The sequence below is a fragment of the Ursus arctos genome, unplaced genomic scaffold, assembly GCF_023065955.2.
Source record: "Ursus arctos isolate Adak ecotype North America unplaced genomic scaffold, UrsArc2.0 scaffold_22, whole genome shotgun sequence".
NCBI lineage: Eukaryota > Metazoa > Chordata > Mammalia > Carnivora > Ursidae > Ursus > Ursus arctos.
This window is the reverse complement of record NW_026622897.1, coordinates 41,774,091-41,787,661: the sequence shown is the minus strand read 5'-3', so window position 1 is coordinate 41,787,661 and position 13,571 is coordinate 41,774,091. Positions and strand designations below refer to the sequence as shown.

Below are 13,571 nucleotides of genomic sequence, written 5' to 3'. Positions count from 1 at the left end.
CTCATTGTCTTATTTTCACTCTGCTAAAAACCAATAATATTGCTCTTGTTGAACATGGTATATTGAACACACATGTTCATTGCCTCCCCCTCTTGAAATCCCACTAAAATAACTGTAAAAGGTTTTTAAAAAATATTTTTAAAGAAGGCAACAGCCCATCTGAATGACCTGCACAGTTTTGGAAGATGGGAAGTAGATCCATGAGTAGTTATTGAGGTAACAGTACACAAAAGACTGAAACTTTCCTTCTGAGGAAGTGCAGCAGGAGAGATGGTCGCATCTCAGCACCATAGAGTATACTGGAAATAGGAAGGTTAACTAATGACTGGGGAATAGGGTGGAGATGAAAGTAAAGGAACTGGTTGAAAATATTTATATGGTGTCCTTCACCACAGGACTCTTCCCTTAGTGCTCCTTGACAGGTGACTATATCTCCTTTGTATTTGCTTCAATAAGACAGAAGTTCATGTTTCTTTTCACATTAACAGAGTCAGGAAAATCCTCTCTGAGATAACTAGCCAGCTTACAAAAATAGATCTACACCTACTGACATCTGGAGGCCCCTCAATAAAGCAACCAATCCCTCCAATTAATCATATTCTGGTGAATTAAGTCATTCAACAACTTCCACCCTTGTAAAGGAGTTTCCAAAGAGCTTTTTGAATGATGCTTACTTATATATTTGAGGTAGTCCTAATATGAGTCAGAGGTAAAATAAATATGAAAAAAAAAGGAAAGAAAGGAAAAAGACATGCTGAGAAAGAAAGAAAATGGAGGCAGCTAAATAAACAAAAAAGCAAACAATCATAAATATCCCCAGAGAAATAAAGGAAGATATTTCATCCATTAAAGAAGAGGATATTATCATAATCAGAGAAAAAGAAAGATCTTTTGTTCTCCAGCTTCTGGCCATGAAAGAGTAACTATAAGATTTGCCTTCTTGCTGTAAACAACTATGAAAATAGAAAAACACATTAAGCAGCTGTTTTCAGGAACTGGATCATTGACAACTCAGTACTGTAATCTCTGAAATAAGAGGAACAAAGAAAGATAGCTCATTTCTCCAGGCCTTCAGTCTTGAGGTGCACTGCTGTCCATGGAGCTGGACAGTGGAAACGAAGCAGAGTGTGGTAGTCTCAGTGAGCTGAAGAATCAGGAATTTGAGAAGAGGGCTTCTGAAATGGTTGGAATTTGGGGGTAAGCTACCAGAGGAGAGGAAGCTGCAGTTGAGGGTATCCAGAAGTCTGTCTGGCTGTCCCCTATAGATCTTATAAAAAACTGGCTGCATATGTGAAGGGTGAGACCCTGTGAGTCCCAGAGGGGAGGAACTGGTGCAGACTGAGCCCCCAAAGAAAATAGCAGAGAACATGCACTACTGGAATATATGGGAGTACCAATCCAGGCTAAAGTGAAGAAGCCTTGGCGACCACCTTGCTCATTTATTGGAGACCTCTGAAGTACTCCATCTTACAAGTGAGAACCATGCCCTATGTTAAGAGGCATGTCCTAAGATGAAAAACAAAATTAAAATACCCCCCCAAAAAGCAAAGGTAAATGTAAGTCTGATGTGATCAATAAAACCCATCATTATTTAACTGTGTGCCAGATTTTTTAAAAAAGACAATGTAATTAAAATCAGACAATGTAATTCAGTATTTCTACAATGTGTCATCAACAATGTCCAATGCAGAGGAACAAAACTTGCCACCCTTATATTTTTTTGGCATGTGAATGACTTTAGGCTGATTATTTTTAAGAAACAGAGGTGTAGGAAGAACTTGTGACCTTCCACCTAACTGCTTAAAAGAATTTAGATAGGGGTCTATCCCAGGAATTGAGCTATCCCCATAGATAACAATAGGATAATATGCAGTGGGTAGGGTAGACAGGGAAGAATATAGCAAAGTTTGTTTGTTAAAATTCCTCTCTGTGTCCCCATTATTTCTGTGTGGCTCAGAAAACATTGGTTTACCAAATATTTACTCTTTTCCATTTTTCCTGTGAATTGCTTTCCTTCCCTTTGTAGCCATAGACCTCTACACATTTCTCCTTTGTTCAGGATGGCGTATATACCTCATTTTGCCTGACTGACTTTGGAATCTCTCATGTTTGTGTGGATTCCTCATAGGTACATATTAAATTTAATTTTCTGCTGTTACTCTGTCTCTTGTCAATTTAATTCTTAGGCCACCCAAGAAAACCTCGAAGGATACAGAAAAATTTTTCTTCCCCAACACCAACATAATACAAAAATTTGCTAGATAGCCAAAGAAGTAGGGAAATAAATTCAAGCAAAAAAATTAAGCAAAAAAAAAAAAAAAGTCAATAGAAACAGATTTCAAGAGAATCCAGTTATAATTGGCAGAAAAAAAAAACTTTTAAACAAGATATTGTATATGTGTTCAAGGACTTAAAGAGGAGTATAAAGAGAGAACAAATGGAGAAGCTCAGCAGGAAACAAAAAAGGAAACAAAACAAAACAACAACAAAGGAACTAAACTGAAACTTTAGAACTGAAAAACCATAAATCTGGAAGGAAAAAGTCATAGATTGAGCTTGAACAACAGATTTGTTATTGCAAAATAAAGGATTAGGAACTTAAAGACAAATTAGTAGAAATTAGTCAGTCAATCTTAAGAACAAAGAAAAAAAAGACAAAAAATGAACAAAACCTCAGTAGAGAAAGCAAAATTCTACAATATAGTTTTATCTTCAAGTAATAACTCCTATTTTCATCTGGTGTCTTACTGATCACCTTTTATACCCACTGTCTCATTTAATTACCATAATAGCCCTGAAAAGTACTATTTTTCCTATTTTATAAATGGGGAACTGATACTAAAAAATGTGACTTGCCTAAGTTCCAAGGATTTAAGGCCAGGTATTAAGAACCTCATCCTTTTTACCTTGCTCATAGTTTCCCCTTGGATGCCAGATCCCCAGACTTTACTATCTCTTCCATTCCCTATCGACCCACCTAGCATTCCCAAACATTAGAAACTACTCTTCCTCTGGAGGTCTCCACAAGAGAGCCCAGGATCAGCTATTAACCACTTTCCCTGACATTTATCTCCCTGTGATTTATTTATTGAAAATAAAGTTGTCAGAGCTACTTAAGGAGACATCCTGGTAATCTGATAGGCTATTCCAGACTGATTTCTATTGTGAGAAGGTATTAAATGGCCTTGCAATTCTGTTTCACCTTCATATATTTTAACTGGAGTAAGACAGATGTAGCTCCCACTTAGTATGTATAAGACACTGCATTAAAAGCTTATATTGCATATATTATTAATTTTTCATTTGAAACTAATTATATGGCAGGCACATTACCAGATTCAAGGAACACCACATTGTGTAAGATAGGGCTTCTGCTTTCATTAAAATTTACAGTCTTTTTCAATCTAATTTAATCTTCAAAATAGGCTCATCTCTAACAAAGGGGTATTATTACTCCCATTTTACAGATGTTGTACCTCCAATCTGTATCTGATTGAAAATCATGTGCTGTTAAAAATTACTCCTTCTTAATAATCTCAAAAAAATAACTGAAATGGCAGAATAGCCAGAAAATTTTAAAGTATAAATAGGGATGAGAATACAGCAAGGTTAGTCTTGCTATTAATGATTACTACCTTAGCTTGTGCCTATGGATGTTTTTCTAGGTCTTTTATATACAATATATCATTTAGCCCTTCAAAAAGACCTCATGGTGTAGATATAGTTCTCATGTATTGATTAGAAAACCAAGGCTCAGAGGGGTTCAGTAGTTTGTCTCAAAGTCAGATAGTAGGTAACTGACATTCAAGCATAGGGCTGTCCAACTCCATCTTTTGTTTTTTATAAGACATACTGTCTTTGGGGAAAGAGACTTTGCTTTGTTAACTGACCCATTCATGCTTAGTCCTGCTTGTCCAGGTCAAAGGAGCCATGGGCACTCTCTCTTTCTCCACTCCTTTTCTACACTCTCCTTCCTTAAGGTTCTCAAAGCTGTGATATTCACCTGAGAGATGGGACATCACTGGTCTTAGAATCAGAGAGTCCCACCCTAACCCTAGCCCAGCTACTCATTAGGTCAAGTCACTTTCCCTCTCTGGACCTCATCAGCTACTAGTGTGGAAATCTGGTCACCAACAGGCATAGCGCAGAGTAGAAATCTTCAGATTGACTCCACTGATGCATGAAGTTGATGATCACCCAGGAGCTTCTCACGTGTCAGCTGGGGCAGGAACAGAAAGAGTCACCATGTTATTCAGCTCCTTGGAAGGACACCAAGGGGCAACTTTCCGTATCTGTGTCAGTAGATGGGACCAGCAGCAGAAGAAGCCACCACATCTGAAAGCAAGAGACTGAAGCCAGGACTTTTGGTAACTAACAGAGAGGGAAATGGTGGGCACCAAGTATGGTAAGGAGCTTCTGGGTCTTACTGGGTTGTTTTCCTGCTAAGGTTTCTGTTAAAAAATATTTTTAAGCCTGGACAGCTAACATGTCTGGCAGCATGTTTTTCAGGTTCTGGGTGGGAATTTAAGAAAAGAAAAATTGCCAGGTCCTCCAAAATAATGTGGGTCCTTTGGACTGTGGACTCAGGCCCCTGAGACAACCATTACACACACAACAAATCTCAACCAGCCAAGTAAGAAGCAATATGGTTTTGAAACGCTTCTGTGTTGAAGAAATAGGATTATTTCTTAATTTTATTTAGTATAATCTGTCCACTTCCTGCCCTTCCTCTGTGCCCCAGTGGATGTTGAAAAAAGCAAGATGAATCTGTCGAAGTGTTGTTGCTCTACTATGCCATTAGAAGAATTTGATTTCTTTTTTAAATTCAGAGGGAAACTGTTATTTAATATGCACAATCTTAAGATACTTTCCAAGAACCAAATGTGCAGAGAAGTGAATATTAGGTTGTAATGAAGATCCTCTCCGAACTCTCACAGCACACACACCCCAAAGTTCTCAGGGTTTCAAGGTTCCCCACTAGCAAAATGAGCGGGTTACCCCAGAAAGAACTTATATCTAAGATTCTTTCTAGTTCTGATATTCTGTAAATCTATTAATATGTTGGAGTTCATTTGACTCAGAAGGCCTATTAGAAATAAACTTTTGGGGTGCCTGGGTGGCACAGCAGTTAAGCGTCTGCCTCCAGCTCAGGGCGTGATCCCGGCGTTACGGTATCGAGCCCCACATCAGGCTCCTCTGCTATGAGCCTGCTTCTTCCTCTCCCACTCCCCCTGCTTGTGTTCCCTCTCTCGCTGGCTGTCTCTATCTCTGTCAAATAAATAAATAAAATCTTTTAAAAAAAAGAAATAAACTTTCACTGAGTACCAAAAATAATCCATAAGGGAATCTTAAATAGTTATCTAATCTCAGATACCTCTGGGAATATCAATTAGGAGCAAGGACAGAAAATGGGAACAAAGAAACAAACAGCCTTGATATTAATTGTCCTTGCTTATCTGTCTAAAGCAGGGCTGAGGAAAGTATACTTTATTTGCTTTAGTTCACCAATTCCTTTTGTTTAGAGAGAGTACGTGTTCAACAGAATAAAAATGGATATTGTTTTATTTTGTACTAATAACATCCAAGGATGTGGCTTCATGATTGCTTTTTGTTTCTGTTGTTTTTCAGCGTTTAGAATGACTGGAACAAAAGGAAAAGACTGCTTCAGAATGACTAACAGCATGAAAAGCAATGCGGAGGTTTTGTTCTACCTGACTGAAAACCTAAGGATTTGGAAATTTATGCTTGTCTGCAAAATGCTGCAGTGAAACTCTACGGAAAGGAGGCCACAATGGTTACGATGGTGAGCCGTGAAATCAGTCAGAGAGGGACCCGTCAGAGGGGCTGGAGCTGAGATGGTAAAAAGGAAGGGTGCATGGCCAAATCCTGTTCTCCAAGAGTCCCTGGAGCTTGCTTTCTAATGAGGGCCTCACATGTGAACCCTGCCTTGCAAACATCCTGGGCTGGAATGGAATAGCTATTTTTCAAGGCCACACAATAAAGACTTCATAGAAAACAGATATACTGAGATTAAGATCAATAATGTAGGTAAAATGCACAGCACAGTACCCTTTACATGTGCTACATAGTTGTGCTCAATAAATAATACCAGAATAGCAGCAGGGGCAGCAGCAGGAAAAAAGCATCATGTTAGAAGTTGTGGTTGTAGCTATAGTTGCTATTGTTACCCTATTCTCAAGTAGGGGTTAAGAGATGAGGGCATATCTGGAGGCAGTCTCCTCTCCCAATCTGGCTCTTCAGCAACCAGGGTCAAGGATAATGGGAACTCTAGTGGAAGAAATGAAGGGGTTTGGGATATGTATGCCAGCCCTTACGGCAGCAGCTTATATATGCTACCTTATTTCTATACTTCATGGGGTAGGTAGCTTCAACTCTGTGTTACAGATGAGAAAATTGAGAATATGGAGTTGAAAAAAAATTCTCAAATTCAGAGTTACTAAGTGGTGCAAATTAGGACACAAACCCAGATATGCCTGCCCCCAACCATCTACCTCATGTTGCCCCCTAATTTATATACCCTAAAATTACAAGAGTGAAAATGACCCATCTGTCACTCCTCTTATCATACGACACTACTACTAGGTAGGTATTACTATCTCTACTTAAGAGATCACATATTGATGTTCTGACTTCAAAGCTGTCCTCCATTATCCTCTGGTTGTAGCAAGCCCTGTGGGTGGCGGTGGTGATCCCAAATCCTGCCCCCACCACCTCCCCTACTGATGAAGCCTCTTTTTCACCCTGGCTAACGTACGGATTAGGGAGGATTCTTTTTCAATTCTTTTGTTTCCTGTTGAACTTTGTTACATGCATAGTGACTGGGGTGAGGATGGGAAGAGACAGTTTGGAGCCTCTGATGTTCAGCAATGGAGCCAGGTGGAACTGACCAGGGTAACAAGAGGCACAGCCATCAAGGTCAACACTGGGAAGTGTTAGTAGGGCTAGAATGGAGCAGCACAGGATCACATGGCTTCTGAGCAAAATAAGAAAGTAGATATGGGACTGCAGCAAAATAAAAAGCTTCTGCACAGTGAAGGAAATAATCAACAAAACTAAAAGGCAACCTACGGAATGATAGAAGATATTTGTAGATGACATATCCGGAATATGTAAAGAACTCACACAACTCAACACCTAAAAAACAAATAATCCAATTAAAAATGGGCAGAAGAAGTAAACAGACATTTCTCCAAAGAAGACAGATGGCCAACAGACACATAAAAAGATGTTCCACTTCACTCATCATGCAAATCAAAACCACAATGAGATATCACCTCACACCTGTTAGAATGGCTAAAATTAACAACACAAGAAACAATAAGTGTTAGCAAGAATGTGGAGAAAAAGGAACCCTTGTGCACTGTTGGTGGGAATACAAACTGGTGCAGCCGCTGTGGAAAATAGTAAAAAATTAAAAATAGAACTACCCTACAATCTGGTAATTGCACTACTGGGTATTTACCCCCCAAATACAAAAATACTAATTCAAAGGGATACATGCACCCTGATGTTTATAGCAGCATTATTAACAATAGCCAAATTATATAAACAGCCCAAGTGTCCATCAACTAATGAATGGATAAAGGAGAAGTGGGATATATATATATACATATATATATATATACATATATATATATATATATGTATATATATATAATGGAATACTATTCAGCCATAAGAAAGAATGAAATCTTGCCATTTTCAACAACACGGATAGAGCTAGAGAGTAGAATGCTAAGTGAAATAAGTCAGTCAGAGAAAGACAAATACCATATGATTCCACTCATATGTGGAATTTAAGAAAAAAACAAATGAGCAAAGAAGAAAAAGAGACAGACAGACCAAGAAACAGATTCTCAACGATAGAGAACAAACTGATGGCTATAAGAGGGGAGGTGCTTGGGGGAATGGGGGAAGTAAGTGTTGGGGATTAAGGAATGTACTTGTTGTGATGAGCATAGGGTGATGTATGGAAGTGTTGAATCACTACATTGTACACCCGAAACTAATATAACACTGTTAACTATACTGGAATTAAAATAAAATAAAATACTAAAATAAAATAAATACAAAAGAAAGATATGGCAACCTCTAGAAAATTGTAAAGAGATAATCCAGGGATTCCTTAAAGTAAAGTTGACAATCAAAGCAAACTAGTAATCAACAATTAACATCAAAGTGCCAAGTGGCACCCAGTCACCTATATTTCTTTACAAATTTTGTCAGTTATAAATTCTCCCTACAATCTAAACTCTTGGTGAGAATTTTAATTGCCTTTATTTTTCTTCAGAAACACATGGCTGGCTAGATGATGGGCTGCTCCTCCGCCATCTGACCAGGTGTACAGACTGGGAAAAGAGACGCTTCAACTGTTTTGTCTTTCGCCATCTTCAGCGTGCTGAGTAAACTAGAGGAGGAGCCCTATGGGTGGAAACTCAGTTTCTCAGATACTCAGGAGATCAGCTATTTACATTTAGTCTTTCAGGCAATAACTCTACAGTATAGGATCAGGTTGTTTGCTTTCAATTCTAGCTCTATCAACTACTCATTGTGACCTTGGGCAAGTCAATTAAACTCTAGAGCCTCTCTTGGTCGGTATAATATGGTTTGCTGTGAGGATAAAATGAGATAATCATGCTGGTGAAGCACTTAGCACATAATGAGTGATCAATAGGTGTTAGCTATTATTTTGACCATTGCCTTGCGGGGGTTCAGGATATGGAAATGTGTTAGTCATGCTATTGTGGTGATTTGGATGTTTATTAGATCTATTAAGGGGAAGAGTCTTGAGAAGGAGGGAAGAGTAGGTTATGAAAGCATTCATCAAATCAAAGCTAATATTGCTTCCTCCACTAGAGACAGTATCCAGTCCTTCTAAAAGGTCCCTTATGGGCTGCTCCATGTCCCCAAGCTATTGCCTTGGTTAAAAGAATGTACTGAGTCTTAGAAAAGAAAAATGTTTCAGACTGGACTTTGGCACCTTTCTGAGGCAGCCTGAAGATTGTTCCCTCTTCTCTGACCTTTGTTCTGGGCAAAGTATTAGGATCATTGCTGGCTACCCATGAAGTCTGAGCTTGTGGATAACAGAGAGAAATACCTGAACTTCTCTGCCATCTTCCCTCCACCTCCCACCCCTCAGTAGCCCTTGTCTTCAAACAAAATTTTGAACACTTGGAGTCATTATGCAGGGAAAGGCAGCTTTGATTTCTGCATTGTCAGCCAAGAGTCAACGGCTTATACTTACTTGGTAGTTGATATAATTCTGGTAACAAGGATGGCTAACTGATTGTGTAGCTTCCCACTCTTCCACTGCCTAAACGGGCAACACAGTGTGGTAGAACGTGCACTACATAGAAGATTTCAAAGATCTGAGTTCCAGGCTACACACCCTTAGAATAATTGTTTTAACTTTCTGAACCTCAGTTTTATCCTCTGCAACATGTGAATGAGAACCTGCTTCAAGAGTGTTGTAGTGAGGACTTAACATCAGATAAGACAGATGAAAAGTATCTGCTTAAGGAACCTTCCCAGATAGCCATGGAATCTAATGGAAACAGTTCAGATCACTGATAGGAAGATATTTTTTGCTTGTGGTGAAGAAAGGAAACGTCTTCTCATTAACTTCCTCTTGGAAGAGGAGCAAAGTTTGAAGGGTACAATGTTTTACTCCCAGCAAAAGATCCATTTTGCTTCTTAACCAGGATTTGGGAGTCTAGTCATTTCCACTTCCACCTCCCAGAGATGCCACAAGGGGGAGCACTTATCCTTCTGGATGTGCAATATAGCTCCAAAGCTATCCTAACACAATTTCCTGGTGTAAATGTTGCCCTTCCTAAAAGCAAATAAATGCAGGAAGAATAAAGAGAGACCTAAACTGAGCAAGAAAAACACTATGGTCTTGTCTCGTACTACAACTAGTTTGCTTAAGTTACCTACATTCTTCTAGATCTCATTTTTCCTTATTTGTAAAATGCATTCAAAACTTGCCAGGCACTAATCTAGATAATTATGATTCAGAAATGAAAAGATTTAGTCCCTGCCTTCAAAGAATCCACAGCATCATGGGTTAAACGACTTGCAAACCAACAGTTCCAAAGCAAAGTGATAAATGCCACTGTGGAAGCAACAGGAGCTTGGAGGAAGGAGCCCCTAGGGTTTGTTAAGAGTAAGTAGTGAAGAGAAGGGCCATATGCACCCCAATGTTCATAGCAGCATTGTCCACAATAGCTAAATCGTGGAAGGAACTGAGATGCCCTTCAACGGATGAATGGATTAAGAAGTTGTGGTCCATATATACAATGGAATATTACTCAGCTATCAGAAAGAACGAATTCTCAACATTTGCTACAACATGGATGGCACTGGAGGAGATAATGCTAAGTGAAATAAGTCAAGCTGAGAAAGACAATTATCATATGATTTCTTTCATCTATGGAACATAAGAACTAGGAAGATCGGTAGGGAAAGAAAGGGATAAAGAAAGAGGGGGTAATCAGAAGGGGGAATGAAGCATGAGAGACTATGGACTATGAGAGACTATGGACTCTGAGAAACAAACTGAGAGCTTCAGAGGGGAGGGGGTCGGGGTAATGGGATAGGCTGGTAATGGGTACTAAGGAGGGCACGTATTGCATGGTGCACTGGGTGTTATATGCAACTAATGAATCATCGAACTTTACATGGGAAACCGGGGATGTACTGTATGGTGACTAACATAATATAATAAAAAAAAACATTAAAAAAAAAGAGTAAGAAGAAACCACAGAGAAGGCAAAGCTTAACTTCAAATTTGAAGGAGAAGCAACAATAGGCAAGAAAACAAAGAACGGTATTGGAGGCAGAAAGGAGAAAATACGCAAAGCACAGACGTGAGAGAGGAAAGGTCAGTTAGCCTAGGATACATTTGAGGTAGGATCCAGATTCTTATCCTTTGGTCCATGTATACTTCCTTATTTATGATATTGTACATATATGCTTACTTCCATTTTTTTTATGGAGGAAATCTATTTGTTGATCTCATATTCCCAAGTTGGTTGGTAATAAGGAGGATATATATATATATTTGTGTATATGCACACATTTATATATAATGAGGGAATTATAAAATCTTTCAATTCATATAACCACTTCTGTCATGCTATGATATTTATTTACAATCAAGAAATTTTGTACGTAAAACTAACCCTGTGTCTCAAGGGCTATATCCAATTCTTATACAATGATTTTCAACTATTTTTAGATTAACTATTACATATCCCAGTATCACAGTGGCTCCTTTGCAACTTCCAATGGAATATGCATTTGTTCTAAGACCCCAGCTTTCAACAGCTTTGGGCAATTTCAGCTCTGTCTCTACATGTTACCCAGAACTTTTTTCTTTTATTTTTTTCTGTATTAAAACTAAATTGGGGGGCGCCTGGGTGGCACAGTGGTTAAGCGTCTGCCTTCCGCTCAGGGCGTGATCCCGGCATTACGGGATCGAGCCCCACATCAGTCTCCTCCACTATGAGCCTGCTTCTTCCTCTCCCACTCCCCCTGCTTGTGTTCCCTCTCTTGCTGGCTGTCTCTATCTCTGTCAAATAAATAAATAAAATCTTAAAAAAAAAAAAAAACCTAAATTGGTCAATGAGTTAAAAAAAATATATATGTCTGGGGTGCCTGGGTGGTGCAGTCCTTAAGCGTCTGCCTTCTGCTCAGGGCGTGATCCCGGCGTTCTGGGATCGAGCCCCACATCAGGCTCCTCCGCTATGAGCCTGCTTCTTCCTCTCCCACTCCCCCTGCTTGTGTTCCCTCTCTAGCTGGCTGTCTCTCTCTCTGTCAAATAAATAAATAAAAATCTTAAAAATATATATGTCAAATAGTGGAGAGGAAGGTACCAACAATTCCACATGATTTCCTCTTTTCTAAAATCTTCATCATCCTCCACCACCTCCTCTCTCTCTTCCAAAGACCCTGCTACTTATTTTACTGAGAAAAGGGAAGCACTGAGAAGAGAAATTTCCTGTCCTCCCTCTATAGCCCACAGCCTGGCTTTGTCTTTATGATTTACTCTGCTAACCTTCCTGCCATTAGCTCAAGTCCACCCCTCCCTGGAGCGCTGGATCCCCTCCTTCTCATTTAAAGATACTTCTCTAGCATTGTCCATTCTTTTCCATGTATCATCATTTCTTCTCTCCCTGCTAGAATTCTTCCACTGCCATTCAAACACAGAGAATTATCTCCGATCTTAAAAGAAAATCCCCCCTTACAACCTCATATCCCTCTTTTGTAATTACCGCATTTATGTTTCTCTTTATAGCAAAACTCCTATTGTAACCTACTCTGTCCCTAGCAGAAACCAGGTACATGTGCAAATTCTCAGCCTTCATATTTTTTCACTGAATAACAACACCATCGTATTCAATCGCTCCTATTTCTTGAAGCAAATTTTTCACCTGGGGGTGGGGTGTACAGAACATTTTCCCAATTTCCCCCCTTACCTCACTGGCCATTCGCTTCTATTTCCTTTGCTGGATTATTTTTGTCTTCTCCACTTCTAAAAGATTGAACATGCTACAGTTCATGCCTGTTCCTCTATTCTAACCGCATTATACTCACTCCCTGGGTAATTTCCATAAATCAATTGGAATACTTCCTCTTCAGTCATGTTTCCAAATTTAAATCAGCAGCTTAGACTTTTGTCTTGAATTTCAGAATCATGTGTCCAACTGATTCTTTACACCTTTGCCTGGATGACTAACAGTTATTTTTAATTTTCCACCTACACCACCACCCACAAACCTGCTCCATCCCCGGTTTTCCCCATTTTTGTAAATGGTGCCGCCATTCCTCCGGTTGCACAGACCAAATACCTTAGAGCCATCCACGACTTCTCTTTTTCATTCACAGAGATACACATCCATTCTGTCAGCACATCTTTCAGCTTTCCCTTTGATATATACCCACAACCAAATCTCTCCATCTCTGCTACCACCCCCCTGCTCTAAGTCATGTCTCCTACCTGCTCTCCTGCTACAGACTTCTAACTATTCTGTTTTCATTCTTTCTTCTCTCATCTGGACCAACAGATATCATACTTATAAAATGTAAATTGTATAATGTCATTCCCTGCTAAATACAAAAGTCTTCCCATCTGTAGTCCTTATAATGATACATGTATGAAATCTAGTCCCTACGTACTTCTCTTTACTCATATTCTACCTACCCCCCCATCTCCACTCTGGCTCCTTGAATACCCCCAAATGTGATCTTGCCTCAGTTTCTTTAGGTTACAGCCTTCTCTACTAAGAATATTTATACCCAAATATTTATAACACTCTCCTTCATCTCATTTGGTCTTACATGTAACTTTCTCTGAGAACGTTCTGTGACCTATCTAAAATAGCACCCCAATTTTCTTTTTGACTTTCTGGAATTATCCATACCTGATATTATAGTACTTAGTCTAAATGCATTTGTGTGTTTGTAGTCTATCTTCTCCACACACATAGCTCTTTGACACTGATTCACCACTGAATCCTCACTAGAACAGTGAGGTGCATGGTTAGCAT

The 13,571-nt window shown here is 39.2% G+C and overlaps 1 long non-coding RNA gene across 1 annotated transcript in view; it reads right to left on the bottom strand.

Moving 5' to 3' along the window:
* The window catches only part of LOC130544567 (uncharacterized), a 37,733-nt gene extending 25,132 nt beyond the window's left edge, over positions 1-12,601 (bottom strand). Inside the window, exon 1 of the long non-coding RNA XR_008960956.1 lies at positions 12,501-12,601. This is a non-coding gene — a long non-coding RNA (uncharacterized LOC130544567). The remainder of the gene's footprint in view (positions 1-12,500) is intronic.
* Positions 12,602-13,571: the final 970 nt, after the last annotated feature.